The 16,497-nt window shown below is 47.2% G+C and overlaps 1 protein-coding gene across 4 annotated transcripts in view; it reads left to right on the top strand.

Moving 5' to 3' along the window:
- The window catches only part of BICRA (BRD4 interacting chromatin remodeling complex associated protein), a 113,875-nt gene that overhangs the window by 3,377 nt on the left and 94,001 nt on the right, over positions 1-16,497 (top strand). For all 4 annotated transcript variants that reach the window (XM_019482999.2, XM_059719380.1, XM_059719379.1 and 1 more), the window contains exons 3-4: positions 146-201; positions 6,023-6,163. The gene's annotated coding sequence lies outside the window, so the exon portion shown is untranslated. The remainder of the gene's footprint in view (positions 1-145; positions 202-6,022; positions 6,164-16,497) is intronic.

Below are 16,497 nucleotides of genomic sequence, written 5' to 3'. Positions count from 1 at the left end.
CAAATAAGGACCCTGCCTTATTTGTGAAGTGCTTTGAGGTCTGGCTGTTGATAAGCACTATACAGGAACTAGCTGCCTCTTATCATCCTCTTCTCTGCAAAGTGCTAAGTATTATTTAACCTGCCTCTCTGCTCTGGTTTTGAAGGGTGGATTCCATGGGCCAGATTTTCTGCTGCTATCAAGGAGCAATGGTGCATTCAGGTCAGTGGGGCTGCATCCACTTACAAGAATAAAAAACATTACCTTAACAGGTGTGCCTAGATGAGTGCGGACGCTTGGTTCTTTGGGGACAAGTAGCAAACCATGTGCCCGAGGAACGTCCATGCCAGATGTACTCTGCACACGGCAGGTTACCCCAGGTGGGGTAGCGGAGGCTGGGGCCAACAACTGCTGGTTCTTGCAGCCTTACCTGGGGTCCTCCCATAGCTGCAGCTGCAGCAGGGAGCATGGCTCCAGTGGCCAGCCATGCTCTGGCACATGCTGCCACCACGTGAACCGCTCTGCCTTTTTTCAGCGTGGGTTTTTTTTGATCCCAAGATCTTCCAGGGTCAACCCCTTCCCACCCCCACACACACTACAAGGTAGCAGCGTGGGAAACACCTGCACATGCAGCGTGTGGCGCCTCAGATGGATCTACAGAACCGCGTGCCACACATCCATGCTCATGTGGATGCAGCCCAGCTAGTCCACTATTTGAAATAACTAAGGTCACTATCTAAGGTGCCCCAACAGTCTCAGCAGCCTCAGGATTGACTCGACTAGTCCAAATAGTAGACTTTTGCAATGGGGAACCCTCTTGCCACTCGTAATTTATATTTTTCTTTCTTTTGGTCTCTGGAAAAGAAAAGGGGGAAGCGCCTGTTAAGTTAGGGAAATGAGATGCAATTGGAAAAAAACCTTTCTTTACCAAAAAAAAAAAAGAAAAAATCAATATCAGCTTCTTCCCATTTGGAAACATGCCCTGCTCCCGAAGAGCTCGGTTAAGGGTAGCATCCTTTCAAGAAAAGAAGCCAGTTTTAGCAATCCTGCCCCTCTGGGTTAGTCTAATTAGCAATACTTGTGGCTTCCTGCCAGGACCTTTTAGTAAAAGATAGACTTCATTGGATTTATTCAGCTTTCCGCCTTCGGGTGGAAGAGCTGAAATAAAAATGGAAAAAGAAGAACCCAGTTCACGTGTGATTAAGGGTGTGCTTCATTGCGTTCAAAAGCCATCAAGCGATTCAGATTGCACCGTAATGTAGCTAAGAAGAGGAAACACCATGTTTCACCCTCGTTTCCCTTTCTCCACCCTTTTTTTTTTTAGTAATGAGTATTGCTCCAATCGGTTTGCCTTCCAAATTAGCGTAGACATCTTGCAACAGAAGCCGTCAGTTAGTCTCCCACGGTGGTTTGGCAAGGCTGCTCGCGGGGCCTTTTCTCAGTGCTACAAAGCCCGTCCTCTCTCCTCCTCCTGTGCAACTGTCACCGCACTCGGTTCACCCTGTACTTTTATAGCGTAACGCACCAAAATATAACCCACTCCCACTCCTAGCCCCACCCAGGCCTAAACAGAATGTATATCTAATTCAAATCCAGCCAATGGAAGGGTATAAACAAAACCGAGAGCCCTGCCTCTCAGAGATTAATTATTCACGCCGGTCAATCACATTTAACCTGTCTAATCAGGCTGCCGGCTGATGCGTCTAGCCCTTCCCCTTACTTTCCGAGCTGCTCCACTTTTGGCCAATCCAGAGCGGGCCGCCTTTCCCTGGCAGAACCAGTTTATAATTGGTATGCCGAGGACCTTTGCGTGAGCTGTGCTTTGTGCTGCCTGAACACGGAGCCGGTTCGAAATTGCGTCTGAAAGTACAGTGGGAGGGCAAAGCTGCTGGCTCACGTTGGGCACTCTCTCGTGCCTCTCATTCAAGCCAGCCAGAAAATTTTGCTGCCTGCTTTTGCTCCCCTGCTCAGCCGCCAAAACAATATTATAAATAAATACAATCTTGTGAAAGGACAGGCTGCTTTTCAGCAGTTCGAGCTGGGCCCAGCCCCGCAAACTTTTTATTGCCCTATCTTCTGTACCTGATCTTGCTGGATATGCCCCGTCCTCAGCCAGTATGTGAAACCCGACGGCTACGTGATTAATTTAGTCGCAGAAGTGCTAGAAATCCTGTTTTCAGTCAGCTTGGCTGTACAGTATAAGGATGACTAACACTGTTGGTTAAAACAATGGACTATGGGGGCAGGTCAAAATCACCACAAAAAGCAGTGTTCTGTTCCGTGCCTAGAAATCTTTCTGATATCTGACCCACGAAAGGTCTTTGGGGAATCCAGAGTCACAACTGCAGGTGCTGTTTTCCTCCCAGTTAACCTGCTTCCTCCACAATTAGAGCAGTATCTCCCTCTGAACCCACTAAAGCCACAATCCCACTAACACCTAGAGACATGCTTAATTTAGGCGGCGTAAGTTAAAAACGGCCTTGTTTCCAGAATCAGTTCAGGGATGATTTACGAGACAAGAGTATGAATATAGAAACTGTTGGTAAGCGGTACCCACCGCTGGTCGCAATCCTGCCTCTTCTCCAGGATTTATTCTAGATTTTTTTGCTGAGCCAAGATTTAGCGTGGCAGGAACGACCTGGTGAAACTTCTCTTCTGAAAGGATGATTCATAATTACCAGAAATCCAGAAAAAAAATTAAAGGGGAGGAAGTAGACGTTATTACAGACTAATATTTAAAGATGTAAATAAACCTTCCAATGTACGTGCCCTTACTGTGAACTTCTTTTGGTTTTACAAAGAAGTAGGCTGTACTGTCTGGTGGATTGTTCTATTTTAATGCATTTCTTGGTTTTGGTTCTTAGTAATAGCACTACTGCGTTGCATTTTTACACACAAGTCATGTGCCCAGACACTACAGCACCAAGTGCATTAAAATCATTAAATTTCTTTGGTTTATTTGCAACACTTTCATTTGTTGCTACAAGAAGCTGAATCAAAAACCTGAGTTATGCCAGCAGTTTCATATATCTCCACCGCTGTTGCTTTCTTTCAAGTCATACTTTTCCCTTAAGTCGAGAGACCTGGGCATGGGGAGATGGATGTTTTCAACTCCATCAATACTAGTGTCTCAGAGAGTGCTATGAACACTCTCGGTACTTGAATAAATAAACAGGAGCAGCAACATTTTGCAGTCAGTAGCACAAGGACTGATGTTAGATTCTCTTTCAAACTCTTTGCAAACTGCAGGCACCTTTTAAAAAATTAAAATACCGCTTAGCACTGGTATTCTTTTAAGGTTGTTAGGTATTCTTTTAAAGCACTGTGCAAACATTAATAAACCCGCACAAACAATAAGCAGCTCTCCGAAGCCCTGCTCTTAGAAACACTTGCATACATACTAAAGTGTAAGCGTGTGTCTCATGCCATTGACTTCAGTGCTCGGATACTTAAAGGCCCTGATTCTGTTTGGATGCACAGCTGGGTTGGGACTTAAGTGCTTATTAAACAGTAACCAGACAGTAACAGCTATCAAGCTGAACCCCCAAAACAAAGCCTGAATCAGCTGTAATTGAAGTAAAAAAACATTGATTTTGAACAGAACGGGGATAAGAGAGACTTGTGAGGTTAGATGACCTAGACCCCAAACTTGCAAGGGACTATACTGGGCATCAAGCCCCTATCCCAAGTTCTACTAAGAGCAAGTCTATTCAACACAGTGTTAGAAATAGGGCTGGTAGCAGATTGTCTACACTAGGGCACCACCAGTGTTTACAACGGGTTTTTGTTTTGTTTTTTTAATTCTTTGCTTAAGGCTTGAGAAAGCAAAGCTCTCGCATTGGGTGATTTTTAAAGGTGTTTTTAAAATGATCTCCATGTAATGAAAGGACTGTGGAGCATGCATGTCCATGAGGCAACAACCTATACAGTGTTTCAATCTGTGAGCTGTTCATTTTTTACCACCCCACACAGCTGTTTCAGGAATCTTGGTGGGGGTCTACCTTCCTCTGCAGCCCGGGATTTAGTTTTCCTGCATCTCGCCTCATCCGTGTCCTGCCATGACAGGCGGCTTGGGCACCGATGGTCTCTCCTGCTCTTTCCCTGTGGCACATGGCTTCATCTCCTGAGGACTGAAATACTTCTAGTCTAACCAGGCCTCTCTCGGTCTGCTGTCTGGTACTGTGTAAACCAGTACAGCCTGTTCCATGGTCAGGTTGTCGGCAACTAAACCAGCACCCCCACCTGGGCTGGCCTGCGTGAGGAAGGTGGGTAGATGCCCAGCAGGACTAAAAACAAGACCTGTCAAAGGGTGGATGAGCTCCCTGCGAGCCAACAGCCATCCATACCTGGCAAGGAGACTGGTGCCACCAGGTCACTTTTCCCAAAGAGTCACCAATGATGCACAGCACCTAAAATGCCCTGACCATTGCAGTGGCCTCGGGACTGTCTTGACTGAAGTCTTTCAGTGTTCGTTGAGTTTAATACAGGGGGGAAACTTCATGGACTGGATAAGCAGTAGTTCCTCCTGGGCCTTAAATTGTTCAATAAAACTGTTAAACTGATGCAGCTTCCCTTCCTCCAGCTGCAACGGTATGGACCAGCAAGGGTTTTTTTTTTCCTTTTACTGAAATACTTCAGTCTTTGGGGGGTCTGGCAAAACTCAGTGGCTGAGCAGCAGTTCCTCCTGGCCTTCAACTCTTGTTTGATAAAGATGTCAAATCAATATAGCTTCCCTGCTTCCAGCTGCAACATTATGGACCAGTGAGGGTTTTTTTTTTACTGAAATACTTGCCTTTAGGTTTAATACAGGGGGATCTGGGCAAAACTTAATGGCTAAGCAGTAGGCCTGCAACTGTGTTCAATAAAGATGACAAATCAATACAGGTTCCTTGCTTCCAGCTGCAACAATATGGACCAGCAAGGGTTTTTTTTACTGAAATACTTCAGTCTTTGGGTCAAATTCTCCCCCCAAACCCAAACCAAAGACTGCCATATTTCAGTTTTGCCCAGATCCCCCCTGATCTGGGCAAAACTTAATGGCTAAGCAGTAGCTCCTCCTGGCCTTCAACTCTGTTTGATAAAGATATCAAATCAATACAGCTTCCCTGCATCCAGCTGCAACAATATGGACCAGCAAGGGTTTTTTTTTTACTGAAAAACTTCAGTCTTTGGTTTAATACAGGGGGATCTGGGCAAAACGTAATGGCTAAGCAGTTGTTTCTCCTGGCCTCCAACTCTGTTCAATTAAGATGTCAAATCAATGCAACTTCCCTGCTTCCAGCTGCAAAAATACAGACCAGAGGGGTGGGGTTTTTTTAATGTGTTGCATTGAAATAAATGCACCCCCCCTTGCTCCCAGCCTCCCAGAGGTGTGTTTTTTTTTAATGCGTTGCATTGAAATAAATGTACCCCACTTCCAATCCCACGGGGTGTTTTTTTTCCCCAATTTGTTGCATCGCAATAAATGCACCCCCTTGCTCTCAGCCTTGAGGGGTGTTGTTTTTTTTTTTAATGTGTTGTATTGAAATAAATGCACCCCCCCCCCCCCCCCGCTCCCAGCCCTGTTGCAACCCAGCAAGGCTTTGCAGACTGCTTTCCCTTCAGAAAGGAGCCACTGCTGTTTCAATGGTTTTCCTATTACATCAGAAGGGTGGGGGGGAGGAAAAAAAGAAAGAAGGAAAGAAAAGGAGCAAGCTGGGGGGCAGCTCTACCTCTTTAAATCCATCTTGACAGCCCTCTGGAGCTGTCTGCAGCCCTCCCTTATTTTGAAAGCAGGGGAGGAGGAGGGGGAGGCGGAGCCTAGCGATATGCAAACCATTTGGGGCGGGGCAACTAAGCCCCAGTGTGTGGATATGTGTGGTTTTTTTTTTCCTCCAAGTGGGTGTGGGGAGAAGGAGGGGAGTGATTATTTATTTATTTTGCATGCTTGAAAAATTAATCCGTGCCCTTGCTGGGCCAAGCAGAGCTGCAACCCCCCCCCTCTCCTCCCTTCGGTTGCTTCGTTTAATTTTTTTTTTTTTTTTTTTTTTTTTTTTTTTTGCAGGGGAGGAAGCCCTGGGCTGGAGCAATGCAATCAGGCACTGAGCTGAACCTCTATGAGCCTGTGCCTGCTGGGGTCCTGCCTCCCGGAGCCCGTGCGGGGATGTCTCGGAGACCCCGCGCTGCCTGCTGCTCAAACATCACGGTGAGTTTGTTACAATGTAGCAATTTCTCTTTAAATCTCTTAACTCTCGGCTACCTGCAGCTCCGGGCTGTGACAGGGCGAAAAAAACTGGGGGGGGCAGGGAGGGGAAGGCAACCTGCCCCCCCCCCCTTCCTCCTCCAGGCTTGCAGCCCTGCTTCCCTCTCCCATTGCTCCCCCAGTCCTGTTCCCCCCCCCAAAAAAAATAATCCAGGCCCCCCCACACTTGGCTGCCAGCTGCGTGTGCAAGCTGCGCGTGCAAGCTGCGAGCTGCCCCGGAACGTTCTGTCGGGTTCGGAAGCGATACGGAACGTTCCGAAACGTTCCAACGTTCTAAAGCCGGGGGGGAGGGGTGGGAGGGGGCTGGGAGCCCCTTCCTGGGATCTCCAGGCATCTCCCCCACTCCCTTCCTCCTCCTCTGCTGCCAAAAAAGGGTGGGGAGGAGGGAAAAGGAAAGAAAATGGAAATAAAAATAAAGGCAGGAGAAGGAGTTGGCGGGGTTGGATGGTGACGGCTGGGAGGAGGTGGTCCAGCGCCACGGTGGTCCTTCACCCTCCCCTCGGAAGGGCAAGGATGCCCATGGCTGGGAGCGGGGGGGCACGGAAATCAAAAGGCTGGCACAGGGGAAGGAGGATAAATCATCGTCGGGATCAAAAGAGCCTGATCTTCACGGTCCCGGCCCGGGCAGGCATCCCGAACGCAGCCGTCGCAATCCTAGGAAACAAGGGTCAGGAGGTCACGTCCAGTCCGACCCCCTGCTCCCGAGCAGGGCTAGCCCCGGGATTTGACACGGGGAGTCCGGAGCTCCATTGAGTGGGAGCGACCGGCCAGGAATGGTGTCGCCTCTTATGACACTTCCAACCTGAGCTCCTGGCCTTGCGTTTTTTGGGGGTTGTTTTTTTGTTGTTGTTTTTTTTCCCGGCCAGCGGGTGCGAGTTGGCTTCGCCTGGGTTCATTAACACCCCCCCCCTCCAAAAAATAAAATACAATACAATACAATGTAGTGTGGTGTTGACATCTGGCCGTCCAGGAAACTTGAAAGGAGCGTTGTTAACCTGTGCTGCAGTTGGGTGTCTCGCTACTTTTTTTTGTGGTCCTGAAGTTTGTTGGCGTGCATCGAAAGGAAAGCATTTGCTAAATAAACCACAGTCTCTGCTTCTCGGCTGCTCCATGTTCTCTGCTAAGGCATCAGGGCTGGCTCGATTTTTAAGTGGCAAAAAACAATTTTGACCAAAAACGTTTGCTTTTGAGGAGGTTGTTTTTGTTTGGTTTAGGTGTTTTCATATAACATACGCTCTAATCTGCTTCAGTAACCTGGTTTGCTTGCCTGGCTTGTCCAGTCTGAGACATCTCTGCTGGAGTTGATCCAAATATCTGGATATTTTAAAGGTTACAATGGTAAACACCCTGCATGTTTCACTGAAGAGGCTTTGCTGAACTTTTCTGGGTTGTGTATATTTATGTTAACACCAAATCAGACGGGGGGGGGGGGGGTTTCCCCTTCAAACTGATTCAGATGGATTGTGCCTGGGCATATTGCACTGATTCTTTATTTTTTCCTGTGATTGACTCAAATGGTTTTGGTCAAACTCGTGTTGGTTGTACCGCCCTGTTGTGATATTTCTGTGAGTGCAGGTGCGGTTAATCAGCAGTACTGGTGTAAGGCCAAATATCAAGGAAAGGGGTTTGGATATATTTTGAATGTGGGGTGGTGGGGGAGACTGGGCTGCACTCAGGGCCGGACACAGGCATGGGTGAACCAGGCGGCTGCTCAGAAACGGGGCCTGAAAATAGGTTTTTTTTTTCCCTTTGCCCAATTATTATTATTATCATTCTCTCTGATGAAGCGGGCCCAATACTAAAATTTTGCCCGGAGCCTCCAAGAATGTAGGTACGGTGCTGGGTGCACTGCTTCTGTTGTGCTGCACTCGATATAGATATATAAATATCTAGATAGATAGATATTTTTTAATAAGGTCAGACATATTTTTGTGCTCCATCCACATTTGTTTATGAGTTTTGTTTTAATTCAAAGTGAACTGATGGTATTTTTCCTGAGTTGCTGTCAACGTTCTGCTCGTTCAAATCATTGCATTCATCTTCCATGGATTTTCCTCCCTCCTCCCCAGCCCGTCCGAAGGAGAGGTCAAAATTGTTTGGGTGGCTTTATACCATTTGTTCCCTTAGCATCATTTATTGTTACTCTTCAGACTGCAAGGCAGATGGAATCTTCCTTTTTAAGTTCATGGACAGTCCGGTGTTTTGCGGTAACGAACCTACTTGTGAATTTGTCCAGATTGCAGCATTTAGTGTCAAAACCCTACAGGCCCCTCTCTGTGCCATCCCCTGTGGCTGTGCAGAGCAGGGCATTGGATGACAGCTGTAAGGATACCGTGATTTCTCAACCCATCCAGTGTGGGAGCCTTATCATTTGTTCGTTCTCTCTTTCCCTCCCTCCCTCCTTCCCTCCCTCTCGTTCTCTCTCTCTCTCTTGTTCTGGTTCCAAGAAATGAAGAGTGGAGTTGATCAGTGCTTGTCTGCTACGCTCAGGACTGTCGTTTCGGCACATGTGGCATTTGTATGGAGGCTCCTTCGCATTGCCTGAGTTCCTGTCTTGTGCCAAATAATATTTGTGCCAAGTGGGAGCTGAAAGTTTGATTTCTTTTTTTACTTTTTTTTCTCTTTTTTGTTCTATTCCAGGAGTAAAGTATCCCTCATATTAGACAGTTAAGAATGGTTTGGAAGAATCAAAGTTAATTGAAAACATTAAAACATGGTATTCCTGTTATTTTATTTGGAACAGCGTTATCACAGCATCCCAAGCCAAACATGCTCTCCGTTTCAGAGCAGTCATATGTGAAATATAAAACAGCACACTTTGGGGGGGGGGGTCCCTTTTTTGCCCTTTCTAACTTCACTCTCAGCAAGAGTATGGGAGCAAAAAGCACAGAAAGGTGACTCGAGATGTTGTTTGTAAAGCACGAAGGAAATAATCCACTGCAGAGAGAAGATACAGTTGGTGAAAAGTTTTTTGCTCCACCTGCGTTGCATGTGAGGGCCAGACCGAGCGATTTAGAAAGCGCACTCTGTTCAAAGGAGAGAGGAAGGAAGTCCATCTGCTTGCTTTTGACTCCGAGTTTTCATTCCAGGACTTTAGCAAATAGTAGAAGGGGCATCGTCTATGGGCTGTATCATGTGCAATAAAAATATATATATTATTTCTGCAGGAACTAAGGTGCCTCATAGAGAGGCTTGGGAGACAAATACAACAGATGAGCTCTCTGCTTACAACATTAACTGCAGAGTGGTTTATGGGGACTCAGCAGGTTTGCTTAGTACCCAGCCCATACAGGGAATCGCCTCTACATACTGCATGGCAGAGTTAGAGCCTTGAGCCTCAGTGGCCGCATCTACACGAGACGCTCACTGTGCAGTAGCGTTGTATGGCACGAACTGTGACATGAGCTACTGTGCAGTCAGTGTCCTCAGGATACTACCACGCGATCCCGCCAGTTATTGCATGGTTATTTAGTACTTGGGTATGCAAGTCCTAAACGACTGTGCAGTCAGTGTTTTGCATGGACACGGCCAGTCTGCATAAAGCCGTGCTTACGCTTAAGTGCGGGCATGCATCGCTTTGTTCGTTCAGTGTGGCAACTTGCGTGAATACTCAGGTGCGCGTGTCAGCGGTGGAAGGGGCCAATCCTGGGTGCGGATGCCGGACCGTAAGTGAAAGCAATAAATCACGTTCCCAAACAGTAACTGACAGAGCCCCAGTGGCCCTGCATGCCAGGGGATGTGGTCTGCAAATCATTTTGGCTTCCCTCATAACCTTTTGAAGCAACAACATGATGATGAGAGGTAGGAGAGGGTGGTGAGACATGTTGGGAATCCGCTGGTCCCAAAACTGGAGGTCAAGGAGATGCATGAAGGAGGGCCAGTTTGTTTACAAGGTTTCGTCATGTGAACTTCCTTGCCATCCGGGGTTTTTATTTATACATATACATAAGTAGACATTAATGTTTTATGCTGTGATTTAATTGGGGTTTTAAAGTTTAATATTCTCATTTGAAAGTCATTTTAGAGAGTCCCATGAAGGTCGAGGGGGAGCAAGGAATTCATACGGGAGGGAGGGGGAAGGTGGAGAGATGCTGAGGGAAATCCTACACACGCATAGGTTTTACTCCTTGCTGCTTGCTTTAAAACTATATGGACTTCCCCCTGCCCCAGACTTGAAAGAGATGGTGCTTGGAAAATGATGCAGGTGCGGTGAGAGATGTGGGGTGCCGGCAAGGGTTTGCCTTTCAGACAGCTTTCTTCCTCCTTCATTCTCCCGGAGTGAAGCTCCTACTTAGAGCCACTTCCAATGGCTCACTTTGCCTCTGTGGATGGTTTTGCATGTAGTGGTAGTATAAGAGTGATGTTGTAGCTGTGATGGTGCAGAAATGATGTAAGAGAGGGGGGGTCTCTTTTATTGGATCGGCTGTATAGGTGGGATGGAGTTAGAAAAGGTTGTGAAGGCAAGGTATTCTTCATCAAGTACAATCATAGAAAATGAGGGTTGATGGGACCTCCGGAGGTCGCATCTAGTCCAACCCCTTGCTCAAAGCAGGACCAACTACATCATCCCGGCCAAGACTTTGTCTAGCCAGGCCCAAGGATGGAGATGCCACCACCTCTCTGGGTAACCTGTCCCAGTGCTTCAGCACCCTCCTCGTGAGAGAGTTTTTCCTAATATCCAGCTTAAATCTCCCTTGCTACAACTTGAGCCCATTGCTCCTTGCTCTATCATCTGCCACCAGGTACCATAACTCTTTATAGTAGTTGGCCTTCATCAGACTAGACCTCTTTGTTGAAGATCCGGCTTCTCTCAGTCTTGCAAAAGTTGTGCCAAACGGCAAGGCCTCCTCTGGAAAGAACAGACAGAATATATGCTCACAAATGTTAAATAAATACAGTAGAATCTATTTATAGTGAAATTGGATCCAGTTAAATTTTATAGTGCAATAGAGTAAAACTCCTGAATTATTTCTATTGTACAAATTGCAGTCCCAGTTATTAGCTTCCCTGCTATTGCTCTGTGGCTTTCTTCACCTATGCAGCCTTCTACATTTCAACTAGCTGGACAGCCCCCGGGCATCCTCTCCCTTCGACAACATTTTTCTTTTGAATGAAATATTGCAGCCGGCTCCCAGTGCCAGGTGGAAAGGGGAGAATTAGACTGTGTGGCAGAAAAATGTGACTGTTGGTCAGTGATCAGCCCTTTACAGTGTCCAAACTTTTGGTCCTGTTTCGCTTGCCTTTATCTCTGCATCCTTGCACTTCAGGGCGGGTAAAGCTGTGTCTTGCCTCCTGGAAATTGTCTTCCCAAGTTCCCAGTACAGCCAGGAGGCATAGCCGCTTGTGAGAATACAGAAGATGGAAGAGACACCCCCCCCCGGAGTGACCAGGGGAAGCCTAATATGCTAGCAAGTTTGCCCACACTCCCTATGTGGACACTGTCATGGTAAAAGTTCATAGGATCATTAAAAAATGAGGGTTGAAGGGACCTCAGCAGGTCACATCCAGTCCAACCCCTGCTGCAAGCAGGACCAGCCCCAACTCCACAGTCCCAGCCAAGGCTTTGTCTAGCCAGGTCCAAGGATGGAGACTGCACCACCTCTTTGGGTAACCCGTTCCAGTGCTTCTCTTAGAGTTGTTCTTAATATCCAAGCTAGTACAGGCTAAGAGCAAACACAAGTTAGATTTGCAGCAGAGCAACCATCAAGGGTTTAAAACATGGCTTCTGGGAGCCTGTGTGTATGGGCTCGGTCGTGTAGGGGCTCCCTGATATTCTTTCCATGCCAAAATGGCCAGTGTGGATGGGGGTTTTGGTGTCCGCGTCCTAAGAGCTGCAGCTCTGTGTTGGCAGGCTCATCTGTGGGGAAGCTGGTGCAGATGGAGACTGAGCTGCCTTCTCCTCTCTTCTGATCCTTCCAGGCCAGGCCAGCTGGTTGTGCAGTGCGGGGAAAATTACTGTGGCTGCTACCCGTGCTTTTTCTGTTGATTAAACCAAGGGCAGTCAAGGCTAGCCCCCCTGTATTTTTGCCAGTCCCAAATGCAAATATACCCCAGTGCTTTGGAGTCTCCTGTGATGCTGCTGCGAGGTTTTTCCTCTCCTTTTTTTTTTTTTGCTGAGGTTTCAGCTATGATTTGCTGGCAAGCGTTAGAGCATTTTGGGAGGCCGGCATGCTTTCTGTTATACAACCTAAAGGGAAAAAACTTCCAGCCGTGCAGTTTCGTTAGGGGACTTTCTCTGTTCAGTCTCCAGGGAGGGGAACCTTGGAACAAATCCTCGCTTCTCTTTTGTGCTTGTGACTTCCACCCGCATCGGCAGCAGTTTTTCCCCTGGCTTTGAAGGTAGCGCTTGGCCCGCAGAGCATCCCTGTTGCAAAGGCAGCTCTTGATGGTGAGGCAGACTTCGCCAAGCGTAGGATAATCACTGGTCTGTCATCAGTCGTTTCCAGCTGCCGTTGCCGGTGCCTCTAACAGGAGGGTCATTACTCAAAGGAAGGGAAATATTTCATAGACGTTAGGGCTGGAAGAGACCTCCCGAGATCATCGGGTCCCAGCCCCCTGCCCAATTTGATTGCGCCTACATTAGCTGTTGGCCACCCGTAGCGTTAATTCGCTCCTGTTGCCTTTCCCAGCCGTTGTGTTTTAAAATTGGGAATCTTGCACCTGTTCGGTACCTGCTGGATGTCGCGTTTAAATAGGCTGACAGCTTGTCACGACCTTCTCTGCACGTGACAGCTCAGAAGCTACCTTCCTCAGAGGTTCCTCTCTTCTCCCCCAGGCCTTTTGGGCCCTTCACTCGAACTGTCATCCTGCTACACCAAAGCAGGTTGCACTAGACAGACCTTTTTATAGGAGACCGATAACCAGCCTCCCCTTCCCCCAGCTCCTACCTGTCATGGATGCTGCTAAGATGCATCGTTTTATAATATTCATCACAAGTACAGGGCAATATCCACTCTCATCCTGTCTCAAGCAACACAGCCCAAGCCTTCATCTCTTCTCTGGACTGTACAGGTGGGGGCAGAGGTGTTGGACTGTGTTCAGATTTTGTCCACAATAGCATTTTGTCCTGCTCTCTCTTACCAGCCAACAGCCAGCACATACCTGTGCTATGTTGGTTGCTGGCTGCTAATAGCTGTGGGGAAGGACTTAAATAAACCTTGAAAAAATACCTGACCCCTACGTCTGTCGCCCCAAGATTTAGCTTAAGGGTCAGGGGGACAGATACTTGTGTCGTTCCTTGCCCTTCCCAAAATCACATTTCCCCTTTGAGTGTATAGAGATGAAGGATTCATGGGGATTGCATTTATCTCTGTTTTCAAACAACTGTCCCTATAACAATTTAAATAACTCGCAAATAGCCCTCGTTGTATGAATGACATATATTTGATTAATCCCACTAATACAGATCTGGCGTTCTGTTTGCCAGATAGCATTTGGCCAGCTGTAAAGCTGCTCGTAATACCCCGAACTGTACCCAGTCTAATTATTCATTGAATCCTGACACATTAATTAATATATCTGGTATTATCTTATTCAAACCACCGTACTGGCTGCATCTTCCACTTGTTTCTTTCCCGTTTCCACGCTGCTTTTTGATCCCAGCGGATCTTTTTCCTGAGTTGTTTTTTGTGAGTTTGTAACGGTCTCGATCTTTAATGTAGTTTTATTTCTTCTTTGTCCAATACCTTTCCTTGCTTATCTCTCTTTCTTTCCTTTTAACAACCTCTTCCTGTCTCCTCCACCTGGCCCTGTATGTAAACGCGGAGAATTTGAACACTTTACCAGGGCACTAATGATGTGTGATTGTGGCACCTTTATTGCTTATGCCAGCTTTACTTTTCCCTAAACTTTCTGCTTGCTGCCAGGTTGTTTTTGCAACTCCACCCATCACCTTTTAGTCCTCCATTCCCTTCATGTCTCTGCTTCCACCTCTTGGTATTTTATTTTTCAAGAGGAACTGATGCAATTGGCCCAATTCTCATCCACTTTCATTGCTGTCAATGCTGAAAATCAGCCAGGAAAACCAGGGAGCAGCAGCAAAGGCTACAGAGCCGTTGGACTGCAGGCGGACGGCAAAAAAATCACTGGTTTGCATCCAGCACACGGCTGAAGAGTTTTCTTCGTAGTTTTTTTCACCCAAAAGTAGTTGAAACACTCATTATGGCTTTCTGGAACCAGCCTTAATTTTTATAGACAGCGATACATCTTTTCTAGAAGATGCATCATGTGCTATATTTATTTATATTCTATTTTATTCTATTTCGATTCAATTTTTATAGATGTAGAACAAGCTTCTTACCTGTCCAGGATTAGAAAAGTAATGCCAAAGTGGCAAATAACTGACTAATCCAATTGAAATTAGTTTGATAGCTGTTGCCATTCAAAAACAAAGTCATCTGAAGGCACTTGGACGAGCTTTTAGGACATAAGTCTCCAGTTATGGGTCGCTACTTCCTAATAGGGTTGGTCAATCAGGACTCATAGTAGAGATGATATCTTTTATTAGACCAACAAGATTTTTGCACAATAAAATATTTAATTGCAAACTTTCGGGCACAAACACCATTCATCAGGCATTGGAGAAAAGATTGTAAAAGTTCCCCTGGGTAGAAATGAAAGTTCGTATTTCATAGGATTTCACAGAGGAGTCAGTAGATAGGGTTGGGTGTCTTAATCCCAAAAAGTACCTCGCCCATCTTCGTTGGCCTACTTGACTGCATCTGTATGAGCAAACGCAGTACCTGTACGTGCAAAGAAGGATGCTAATGCCGTGTCCTCCAGGCCCGGGGAAAGGCCCCACTACCTCTCTGTCTCCTTTCCTTACGCTAGGGAGCATGGGCCTCAACCCTTAGGGGCTGTCGCACCTTTTCAGCAGCTGCAAAGTCACTTACAATCACGATTGCAGCAAAAAACCCCACAGATTAGTTGCATCTGCAAATGTGTTTGAACTGAGACTCTCTTGAAATGATGTGAAAAAGGAGGGCTGCGGCTTGCAGGGGGAGGCCCGGGGACGTGCATTGTTGTAGATCTCGGCTAGGGTTTTCCAGCGATGGAAGTAACATTTTTCTATCCTCTGTACGGCAAGTGCAGAGGAACGCCGCGCTCTCTCGAGCGCTTTCTCTCCCTCTCTTCCCCCTTCCATCCCCTGAAAAGGGAACACTTTGCCTCCCTTTGTACTCCTCCTCCTCCCGCTGTGGTTGAGGGAATGCGAGTCTGGAAATGATTTCAAGCAAAATCTTACAAGTAAATACAGCCTGTTGGGGGAGGGGAAAGGAAGAGACACAGAGGGCAGGCAGTACCCTTGCGAAAAAGAAAGTCCCTGGAGCTAGACACGAGACGTTTAACTCGCCATCGAGGGACCCGCACCCTCGGCTAAAAGCCATTCGACCTGCATTGTTTGATCTTTATATTGTTTGTGTGTGTGTCCACCAAATTCAGGATGGCCAATCTGTGCAGACCCAGAAAACGGGCACATACGGTGCTTCTTCTGCGTAGCCTGCTCTTCCCCACCCACCAGCCTAATGATCAAAGGCTGGTCCCTTACAAAGACGAATCATTTGTCTCTCTTGAATGCTACCCACCTGATTCGGACCTGAGGGAGGAAGGGGATTTGGTATAAAACCCTCTGAGTTTTAGTCTTGCGTCTGCTGTTTGCTCGCAAGGTCATCTGGGTCGAGACGCGCGTCTTCTCGCTGCCTCGGCTTCTCCATGCGCACGATGGGGATCGTGGGCGCCTGGAGAGAGTGCTTCCACCTCCCCGGACAAAATAAAGTGATGCGTGCAAAGGCTGGTTGAGACGCGCGATTGAGGATGGCCTGCGACAAGTTTGCTTCTGTTTTCACGTGAATTCCTTCCTCCTTGCAAATGAGGGGAGAGAGAGGCAGCGTGCAGGAGAATTGTATGTCAGCAGTAAAATTTCTACCCCAACCTTTGCATTTAAACTGGGCCTTGTACCAGGTGTTATGTTACGGGACGTAACAGGGTGTCCACGGTGGAAATCCTGAGCATGAGTTAATTTCCTTCTCCCTCTTTGACCCTAGCAGTGTGGATGGCCCGTGAACTTTGATGTGTTTTCATTAAGCAGCAAGCGCTTTCCTCTTGTACGCTGCACGAGACGTCCTGTTCTGTCCCCGTTGGACAGAGCACGTTACCTTCCCGGTCCTGCTGCACCCATCAGCACGAGGGCTGGGACCACAACCGAATCTACCTTTCCCGCACGGGTGGTTTACCAAGCTTTAGTTTCCCTGTTGTGCATACCTAAAATAACTAGCATATAA

The sequence above is a fragment of the Alligator mississippiensis genome, chromosome 15 (assembly GCF_030867095.1).
Source record: "Alligator mississippiensis isolate rAllMis1 chromosome 15, rAllMis1, whole genome shotgun sequence".
Lineage (NCBI taxonomy): Eukaryota > Metazoa > Chordata > Crocodylia > Alligatoridae > Alligator > Alligator mississippiensis.
This window is presented reverse-complemented; position numbering and strand designations above follow the sequence as displayed.